The sequence below is a fragment of the Nuphar pumila genome, chromosome 12, assembly GCF_984573655.1.
Source record: "Nuphar pumila chromosome 12, dmNupPumi1.hap1.1, whole genome shotgun sequence".
In the NCBI taxonomy this organism is placed as follows: domain Eukaryota; kingdom Viridiplantae; phylum Streptophyta; class Magnoliopsida; order Nymphaeales; family Nymphaeaceae; genus Nuphar; species Nuphar pumila.
In genome coordinates this window covers 73,288,006-73,299,045 of record NC_143260.1, presented here as the reverse complement: position 1 = coordinate 73,299,045, position 11,040 = coordinate 73,288,006, and the positions used below count along the sequence as shown (strand labels likewise).

Sequence of the window (11,040 nt, the reverse complement as noted above, 5' to 3'; positions counted from 1 at the left end):
TAATCATCTTCGGAGCACTTAAGTCTTTACAACCACTCATTTTCAAGAATCGTCATTTTTTTTACACCAATGGAAGAGAGGGTACTTAAGTCTTTGCAATCGCATCAAACTCCAAGACTAATTAATGCTGACAAACATGAGGATACGAGACACACATGCTTACATACTTGTGCTCTTTGGGACCCTGAAGATGAGATGTAGCTAACTCCCGTGTTGGGGGGAACATATAACCTGCTTAGGTCATTTGGTATTATTCATTAGTATTGCGGACGTTGTTTTCCAAATACGAGTGCGTTCCGTCTTTTTATGGCCGCCCCACCCCCCGGTCCCCTCTTGAGTTGCGGTTCCATTTCAAACTTGTCTTTCCTCTGTTCTTCTCGTCGTCCTACCCTACGACTCATCCTCTGCCCCTCTTCTTCGCAAATGGTAACGAAGAAGCCTGGTCGTCCATTCTTCAAATACAGAGCGACCCATCTTTACCACCAACCCACCGTTTAAGACTAGCTTTTCTTCTCGATTCTCCCCTACGAAGCGGAAAACAACAAAAGAAGTCGCGGAAAGAAGGAAGACCCTAAGAAAAAGTTTCCCCGGGTTTCTCGATTTGGCGAAGATCTCCCTCCCTTTCGTTTTCCCTTTCTCTATCTCTCTCCCTTTCTTGATCTCAATGTTGGGTAGGGAATTCGATTTCTCGCGATCTGTGGTAGTGATGGCGTGGATCATGCTGAGGATCGACTACTCGATGCTGTCCTGGCTCCTCTTCCGCGTCTTCTCCTACGAGAACCACGAAGGAAAGCCTCGGATTTAGCTTCCACCGCCTTCTCCTTCTCGTCTCTCACCAGAAAAGAGATAGAAATACTAACCCTTTCCTCTCTCTCTCTCTCTCTCTCTGACGAGTACTCTGACCCCTCTCCGGCGGCCGAAGATGTTCGAGCGCAGTGGGTTTGGTGACGATAATGGCTACACCGAGACCGACCCCACCGGTCGGTACGGACGAGTACGCTTCCTTCCTTGCTCTTTTTTTTCTATGTTACGAGGACACGAGACACGTTACGTTTGTGCAATTTTTTACTTAAAATAGTATACAGAGAACCACGACATGATTTCAAGTTGAAGAATCCCTGTGACGTAGCTTTTTTTCCTCAAAATAACGAAGATACCCCTCAGAGAGAGAGAGAGAGAGAAAGGTGTTCTAACTTATGGTTTGAGGGTTTTTGCGTCAGTTGAAAGTTTGTGGCCAGCGCTCAGGCGTGTGAGACCAGAGCGAATGGTATCTTCGTCATTTTGAAAAAGATTACGGGAAGGTCGGGTATTGTTGTAATTTGGCACAGATGATTGAATTATTGAGGTCGGTTCTTTTTTTTTGTTTTTTGTCTCAGAAAAAAGAAAGCATCCCCAAAAAGTCAAAGGCTATCGCCACCCACCCTCCGAGCGTGCAAAATGACGCGAAGGGGTTTTGACTTTCACATGGACACGAGTCACCAATTTGCGATTTTTATGAAAAAACAATATTTATTTCGCAAAATATGAGCCTGAAAGATGTTGGTACTAACGGAAGAATAAAACTATTGAGCTAGAAATCATAGTTTTAAATTAGCATCTCAATCTGACCACGTAGATGTATTCAGCATGGTCTAAGAATGAAACATCGGGTGGTGGATTTTTTTATTTAAAAATATGGTTTTTTGAAGCATAAAAATTTTGGTATACTTTTGGCCATTGATTTTTGAAGCCTTTAAAAAAGGGTACTTATATGTAGCAATCATGTGATTCAAAACTCATTTTTATACCAAACAAGCAAGCCTTATAGATGGCATTCATAGGGTCGGAATCTACCAAAAAAAACAAAAAGAAAGAGAAAAAGGCGATTTCTATCCGATACTAACCCTTATAAAAGTATGTGCATCATCAAATTAAATTCATTGTCAGTTATAGATCCATACAAACTAAGGATTAAACTCTATACTATTTGGTAAAACCAAGTATTGACAAATATTTGCAATAATGTTTATGTAGAAATAGTCCCGTTCAAAATTAGATGTTTCATTTTTGCATGTTATCTAATGCTTTTCTTCTTTCCCTTAAATCTTATATGTTTTACTCTATTTGTTTTTTGTTAAGATTATTCTACAAAAATGTGAGAAAAAAATGAAAAATTTAAATACCACCATACTTTTCCAATAAAGTGTTTGTCATTATGGGTGCAATACAAATCTTAATAAAAATAATAGAATATAAAGAAAATCATTAAAACTAAAGAGTTCGCTTATCTGACACTTTTAACGTGTCCCTTGCAAATAGCTAATTGGCATGAGAACTCAACTCCTTTTCATGAAAAAAACAATATATCGTTATTATCAAAAACTTTTTATGGTTATTTTAATCATTTGCTATTTCGAACTTGCAGTTCAACGAAGTTCTGGGCAAGGGCGCGATGAAGACCGTGTACGTATTGTGTTTTTTTGGCGTTCTCCAAGAGATCTTTGTACTATATTGAAAGATATCGGCGATATTTTCAAAATACTGCCTATATATTAGCCACCGTTTTAACGGCTAAACTGTTGCGATATTTTCAAGATATCCTGATGTTATATATATCACGATATTTACTGTCAATATCTAACAGGAAAAATGCCACCTTTATTGTTATATTTTATGTTGCATGTATATTTATTCTAGCCGTTGAAAAGGCCAGAAAAAATCAAAAATTTCACAAAAATTAGCTGCTGTTTTTTTGCCTTTTTTTTGTCTGCTATGAGTTTGTCGCTCTCTCGGCGAGGTTATCCGGTTGGATCCGGGTTGTTGTTTGATTTTTCTTGGAACGAAAAAACAACAGGTACAGGGCGTTCGACGAGCTGGCGGGGATGGAGGTGGCGTGGAATCAGGTGAGGCTGGCGGAGGCGATGCGGTCGCCTGACGAGCTGCAGCGCCTCTACTCGGAGATCCACCTGCTCGGCACCCTCGACCATGACTCCATCATCAAGTTCTACGCCTCGTGGATCAACCCCGACGCTCGCACCATCAACTTCATCACCGAGATGTTCACCTCTGGCACCTTACGGGGGTGGGTGGCCTCCTCCTCTCTCTCGCTTGTTTATGCTAACCCGACTCTATAATTGCGCAATGGATAATCTATCAAAACCCTAATCCCAACGGAGTAGATCACCTAGCCACGCTGCACCACCCTTTTTTTTTAGATTTATAACACGACCTGGCCGCGCTTGTCATACCAATGATAGTCATGCCAACAGCGAAAAACTTTTAAGCTAAGATTCCTGTCCTTGAAACCGAGCAACACCTCGAACCTTGACTGCCCTTCTAACCAGTGTTGTGAGAGGCCTACACCTCAATACTTGAAGCGTATGCCTCACAGGCGAGGCACACGCTCAAGGTACTGAAGGGCAGGTACTGAGGGGCAGGTGCGTTTTGAAATTGCTTTGAATACATAATTATCTAAAATAATTTCAAATATATCACTGTTTGGATTGCCCTCACTATGATTTCAGCTAAATGTTTGATGCAAGTTTCAATAGCATTAATAGCTCTCGATTAATTGCGTGGTGGTAAACCACTAAAAATCTTAACTTAAATTTACATATACCTGTTGGCTATATATAAGTAAGAGATGTGTGCAAAAGTGCATTGCTGAAAAACTATAGTTTCATGATAGTTCTATTGCATGTATGCATTTGATATGTCCAAGAAAAAAATATTTATATGCATCACTAAGATTTTTTTTTGTTTAGGCCATTTTTGATGGAAACAAATTCAAGGTTATAATTTAAAAAAATTAAGAGCTATTTATTTTTCAAGTCCTTCAAAAACCTTATATTTACTAAATCAAACATCAAACAAACTCATATATGTATATAACAAACTCATATATGTATATTTATATTAAAAAACCATTTACCAGTGCTATTTTATTAATATTATATATTTTATTATTTTGATCATGAAGCTTAGGCTTCAATGCCTCGAGGCTTACGCCTCGCTTCATAACATGCTCAACGCCTCACTTCGCCTCATCGCATTTAACAACCTTGCTTCTAACAGCCAAGCCCTCCCTACGCCAACCCCCTAGAGGCGCCGAACCACCCATTCATTGTCGATGATAATTTGGTCAGCTATTCAGACCTGATCTCAGAGTCAGAGTTCAGACAGTATTTGTCTGCCTTTTGTTTAACGCAAAAAAAAAAAAAATCCGTCAGTTGTATTTGGCAGAGTGATTCTCAAGGAGCGAGCCCCTTTCTGGATCCAGAATCCCACGACGTCGGGAACAGTGCACGTCTGAATTTCTATGCAGGAAGTGATCTCGAAGTGAGGTGGAAAGTCCGACGACCTGGTTTTTGGAATACAAATTCGAAGACCCAGAAAGATCCGAAACTGAAAGATAATTTCTAAACCTGAATAAAATATATATCCACTTGTGTTCGTTAGTTTGATCGACCGAGCATATACAATAATATGCCCCTCTATCATTATTTTATGTTGTGTCTTTCTAACCTGCCTCTTTCTTGATGAACCACCTTTTATATATATATATATATATATATATATATATATATATATATATATATATATATATATATATATATGGAACCGCTTTGATTTATAGTGGTACACTTAATTTACAAGCAAAAACTAACATTTTGGACATTCTACTTACCATTTTCATGTGCTAAAATTGACAGCATCACGATATTTTGGGTTTCTACGCAATCCTTTTTTTCATTAATCGTGATCTATGGATTATTCACCGTCTTGGAGAATAAATCTTATGTTATACTATATATGGTTTCCTATTAGGAAAATTGCTTCATGTAACCATTCATATGGTGTAAACAGTGTTGATTTTTTATGTTAAGTCATGTTTGGTAAATCTGATCCTACAGAGATGTTTAGTATAATCCATTTGCTAGGATTAGAATATTGGATCATGTTTTTTCTTCTGAAAATATGGTTTTATGAGCCTTTAACTTCATAAAAATTCTGAGTCATCGATTTTTGAAGCCTTATAAAAATCTGCTTACATGTCATAATCCGATCATCCAAAAGCCTATTCCTATTAAAGAGTCCATTTAGATTACATCTGTAAGGTTAGATTCTAAAAAAAAAACCAGAAATGTAAAAAATAAACACTGTTCTTACCCTCCTATTGTAAGGCTAGCTATTCATGTGCACAGTTGTTGAGGGATAGAAAGAGGTTTATGATTGCATGCAAGAAGATGAGAAAAGATCCAGTTCGTCTTCATATATACATGTGGGCAGCGTTAGCAGTACTATGAGCAAATGTAGAGTGTAGCTGGCTATTGGCATGAATTAATAACGAAGCTCTCATTGGATCAGGTACAGGCAAAAGTACAAGCGGGTTGAGATGCGCGCCATCAAGAACTGGTGCAGACAGATACTTGAGGGGCTGGTGTACCTCCACAGACACGACCCTCCGGTGATCCACAGGGACCTCAAGTGTGATAACATATTCGTCAATGGCCACCTCGGTGAAGTCAAGATCGGAGACCTCGGCCTTGCAGCAATCCTTCACCAATCACATGCTGCCCATAGTGTTATAGGTCTCTCTCTCTCTCTCTCTCTCTCTCTATATATATATATATATATATATATATATATATATATAATAGAAACTATGGGTATAGGCTGCATGTTCTCAATCAATTAGACCTCACAGGTATATTTGTTTGATAAAATTTATTTCTTCAAAAAACTATTTTTTTAAAACATGAACGTAACATTTCTTTAGTAATAAAATTTTGCTATATTGTGGGATATTGATTTTTGAAGATCTTAAAAAACCTACGTGTACATCGTGATCACATCATCCAAAACCAGTTTACTAATAAGAAATGCATATGCAGATCATACTTATAGGGTTTCATCAACAAAAAAACTCAAAAATTGTGAAAATTTATAGTTTCAACTATATATATATGGGTTCTTCTATGGTGATAGGATAATACATCTGGGATAAATGAAACAGGCTAAATGAATTTTTTCATGCTTTTTTCGTTCTACTTTTAAATTCTGGTCCCAAAGATGTGTTCTATGAAATCTTGAAGCATTCGATTCTGACACATGAGTGGGTTTTTATAAGGTTAGAAAAAATCAATGGTCCAAAATCTTTGTAAAATTTCAAGGCTCCAAATATCATTTTTTCTTTGAAAACACATGATTTAGGTGTGGATTCCTAGTAAAACAACAAAAAAACCAAAAAAACCCATTTAGCACATATGTATTACTCTCTCTCTCTCTCTCTCTATATATATATATATATATATATATATATATATATATATATATATATATATATATATATATATATATATATATATATAAGTCACTAAAATATGAGAAGTGAACACCACTTTTTTTTGCAAATCGAACCATGTGAATGTGTTTGTCATGGGGAATTTGATAGGAATCAATCATTCGATCGTGTATTTTTGGTGAAAAATGTGATTTTTGAATGCTTGAATATTTATGATGATTATGAGCCATTGATTTTAAAGCCTTAAAAAATCTCATTTATGTATAAAAAATAAGATGATTCAAGAACGGGTTTTTATAAAGCAAAGCATGTAGATCACATCCATACTGTTAGATTCAAGAGAAAAGAACAAAAAATCCATGAAAATCATGGTTCACACATTAGATCTCACTTTTTTTCAGTTCTCATGTTCTAGTGACACACACACACACACACATATATATATATATATATATATATATATATATATATATATATATATATATATATATATATATATATATGTGTGTGTGTGTATTTGTGTGTAGAATAGCACTTCTCATATGTCTATATGCTCTGTTTGATTAGGTACACCGGAATTTATGGCTCCAGAGCTTTACGAAGAAGAATACAATGAGTTGGTTGACATATATTCATTTGGAATGTGTGTGCTTGAGATGCTCACTTCCGAATACCCTTACAGCTAGTGCATCAACCCTGCTCAGATCTACAAGAAGGTCACCTCGGTATGGGACAAACCAAAATTAAGCTTAGTTTCTTATCCTATGTTACACGTACGGATTCATCCTTATTCAACCGTGATGGTCTTGTGGTCATCTAGGGAAGGAAACCAGAGGCTTTCAATCGCATAAAGGACCCAGAAGCCCGAAAGTTCGTGGGGAGGTGCCTGGAGAGTGCCCCTTACAGGGTACCAGCCGAGGAATTGCTGCTGGACCCTTTCCTCCTTTCTGATGATGGGGTGCCGGAGTATTCTCCGGCAAGGCCGTTTTCTAGCAAGCCGCCTGCTTCAAGCCCACGTTCGAACCCGACTCCGGTGTCCGGGAAAGTGAGACGTACACCGATATCGCCTAAGGCCAAGCAGCACCATGTGAACCCAACAAGTAGCGGCATGACCATCATCGGAAAACGGGACCCCGACGACGGAACCATTTTCCTCAAGGTCCAGATTGCTGACAAACTTGGTAAGAAAGGATCAAATTAATTTGTTCTCTCAATCCAGTGTGTTTTTGTGACCTCTTTAGTTGAATGTGGTATACGGCCTGGATCATCATAGATCTCAATCTAAATCCAAATATTAGGAAGCAAGTCCAAATCTAAATCTGTATCCGAATTTGATATGGTATAAATAGAGTTGGCGCCGGGTCTGATCATTCTAAACAACAATACTAAATCCGAAAAAGAAAGGTTGAAGACAAGGATTTTACATGTAAAAAGTGTAAATATGTTAGACTTGATTCACACATTTGCTCGCCGGCGCACACACACACACAAAAATGCATACCAAAATGCCATTTTTATTGCACCCTTAAGTTTTTGGATAATCCTCTGATCACAAGAATTGTTAACAGTTAAACATTTTTTGTACGTCAAACAAATTAATGCAGGTTGCATCAGAAATGTGTCTTTTGCTTTCGATATAGTGAAGGACACTCCCATGGAGGTAGCTGAGGAGATGGTTAAGGAGCTTGAGATTTCAGACCGGGATGCATCAGAAATAGCCGGAGTCATCGAGTCCGAGATCACTGCCTTGATTCCCAATTGGAAAGATGATGCACCAGAAGGAGATCAAGATAGCCTCATCTTAGGAGATGATGATTCCATCATCGATCTCGATAGTTCCTCACCTTCTTACTCTGATTTCCAAGGTCATCGTATTTTTTTCGATCAGCTGCCGAGGCATCTAGTTCCCGATTGGCAATTACAAAACAAAGATGCAAAAACTCTAATCGATTGGTTACAAGGTATGTCTATAGATGAAATGTCCAAGATCATGATTTTAAGTTGAATCAACTTTAGGACCTGCCCCAAGGGGTGTTGGCGTAGTGGGCAGTCAAGGTTTGATTCACATGGGCGTCACCCTTCTGCGCAAGCCAATGCGTAGCATAGGCCCTGGGGGCAGGGGTCCTAGCCTTGGAGTTTTAGGCAGCCGGCACGACGAACCATAGGTATGGCAGGCTGAGCCAGCGCGACCAGGTCTTCGTGCCCGGTGAGGTTTCTTCACATTATAAAAAAATTTAAAAATGAATTAACATGCATAAGATTGTAATGACCTAATTAAGCATTGATGTCATGTAGGTATTTGAAGATGCAAGAATCCCCACATTGGATTTTTAGCTACTTCAATATAGTGTCATGAACATGACAGCAGATTATGGCTCTGCAAGAAGCTATTCCCATTTTCTATCTGGATACATCTTTGACATGCATGACATCGTGAAGCTTCAGCTTCAGGGTCTTATGTTCTTTAAAAAAAAGAAACTTCAGGGTCTTATTTTAGATCCCAAAATTTGCTTATAGGTGGTGGTACATTGGCCATCATAAACCACCTTGTTCGACATCTAAATTACTAGCGATTACTCCTGCCCCAAGGGGGGGCTTGGCCTAGTGGGGTGGGGCTTTAGACGCTAGATGGGCGGTCAAGGTTCGATTCCATGGGCATCTTCTCTATGTGCAAGCGGACACTCAGCATAAGCTCCAGGGGCGAAGTTTTTCGCCACCACCACCGTAGTTATGGTTAGGCTGAGCCAGCACAACCAGGTCTTCATGGGGTGAGGTTTCTTCAGGTTAAAAAAAGAAAACTAGCAAGTACTACTGCAGAGGACCTGTTACAGGTCTCTGTTGACGTTTACATAAACATTTTACCTGATCTGCACAAAATTGACAGTATGGCTATATAGCAATATTGAGAACACATTTTTCTAAGAAAAATGTGATGATTGATATTAGAAGTTGCTATTAATCATCTATGCTCAGTACTTGCTCTATGGTTTGCTAGATGCATTTTGTGTTTGATATGACTTTTGTTATTGGTCCATGCATTTGTCATCCATGCAGATCAACCATACAATGATGATGAGGATGACGATAAGAGCTCCCAGAGCTCCAATTTCTCTGGCCACTATTCTAATTGGACTCATATTTCTGGTGATGAGAATGAGAATGCTGGCATTTACTTTGGGGGTAGAGAATTTGGTGGCCTCCGGCATGTCCCTTCAATGGGAAACCATGAGCTAACTGGACATGGCCGGCCAAATAAATCCTCAAGGTTCTGTCCACGGGGCTTGGAGATACCAAATCACATTAGGAAATGTAACAGTGACAAGACTTCAGACTCGGTAGCAGCTGGTCCTGGCATGACTGAGGGCACATCCTTCGGCAATCGCCTGTTAACGATGCGCTCATCGGTCGATTTTCGTAGCCAGCTTTCTCACAAGTCACTGCTGGAGGAAGTGACGAAGCTGAGGTTCTTCAAGACTGTTGGTGCAGTTGAACACATTGGTTTTCAAGATCCAAGCAACTTTTCTAGTGAATGGAGGCATACTGGGAAATGGTTTAATGGGAGGAGCCAAAGGCAGCATGGTTTGATATGAACCAGAGGGTGAGAAGGTCGTCTGTTTACATGTAGTGTTTGAATGTGAATTTAACTAAATAAATTGTAATGATGTGTTTGTTTGAGGAACAAACACAACATTTTCATATGTGAAAATGCTTAATGCACTTATGAAGATCATGTCCTTTGATTACTGAAAAAGTGGTAATAAGGACTTCATTTCTTCCATAACCATTTCCATCTATCCTTCAAAGCAAGACCTTGGATAGCACATCCGGGAGCCCCCCACAATTCCATACATTCATAATTGTGGGTCGGAGGAACCTAGTGATCATCCACAAATCAAGCCACCAAGGAATATTGCTGCCATATTCACCAAGTCAGGCGGCTTTTAGGGAAGTTACATAGGAAAAGTCAGTTTAAACTTTTAAGAAAGTTGTTCCACTTTACATGCAACAACGTGATAAGGGGGGTGGGGGGGAAGTGATCAAGAAATAGGTGGGGCAATTGCTAGTATGGTTAGGAAATTAAATGAGTTGCTCAAGGCTCAACTGGTGTTTAGTTCTTAAAGAGCTCGAATCAAACTCATAAAATAGGCTTAGCAAACCAAACTGTGGTTTAGCTCGGTTCAACTTGTATAAGCTCGTTAATTGATAATAAACATATTTTATATCATAAATTGTAGATAGTTAAAATGTTGGCCTTGCAACAAGAAGTTTAGAGCTCAAATCCTATTGCTTAGTGAAGTTCCATTAGAGGGGGGGGTGAATAGTGAAATTCGTTACAAATCGATAAAGTAAAAAATATGACAATTAGGCACAACACAATAAACACATGATTTATACTGGTTCGGCCGAGTTACTGACCTACATCCAGTCCCCAAGTAAAACACTTGAGCCTTTCACTATAAAAACCTGTGTTACGGGAAAAATAGTACAACAACCTCTTCCTCAGAGGTCTACTTCTCTCAACAGAGAAGGAAAACATCCTCTTCCTCAGAGATCTACTTCTCTCAACAGAAAAGGGAAACACCCTCTTCCTCAGAGGTCTACTTCTCTCAATAGAGAAGGGATACAACAGTAAACAAAAAGTTACAACACTTTCTTATAGAACCTTCAGAATGATATGCAGAGTATGGATGCACGTATGAAGATTCTCAGAATGTTCTCTCTTTTAAAAAATAGGCAGAATAATCTTTCAGGAGAAC

The 11,040-nt window shown here is 38.8% G+C and overlaps 1 pseudogene across 1 annotated transcript; it reads left to right on the top strand.

The window, feature by feature from the left end:
- The first annotated feature begins 388 nt into the window (after positions 1 to 388).
- On the top strand, positions 389 to 10,024 carry LOC149821019 (putative serine/threonine-protein kinase WNK5; annotated as a pseudogene). Its single transcript, XR_016426415.1, has 8 exons — positions 389 to 994; positions 2,405 to 2,442; positions 2,834 to 3,061; positions 5,347 to 5,570; positions 6,851 to 7,008; positions 7,104 to 7,464; positions 7,888 to 8,244; positions 9,338 to 10,024. The product of XR_016426415.1 is annotated as a putative serine/threonine-protein kinase WNK5 (transcript).
- Positions 10,025 to 11,040: the final 1,016 nt, after the last annotated feature.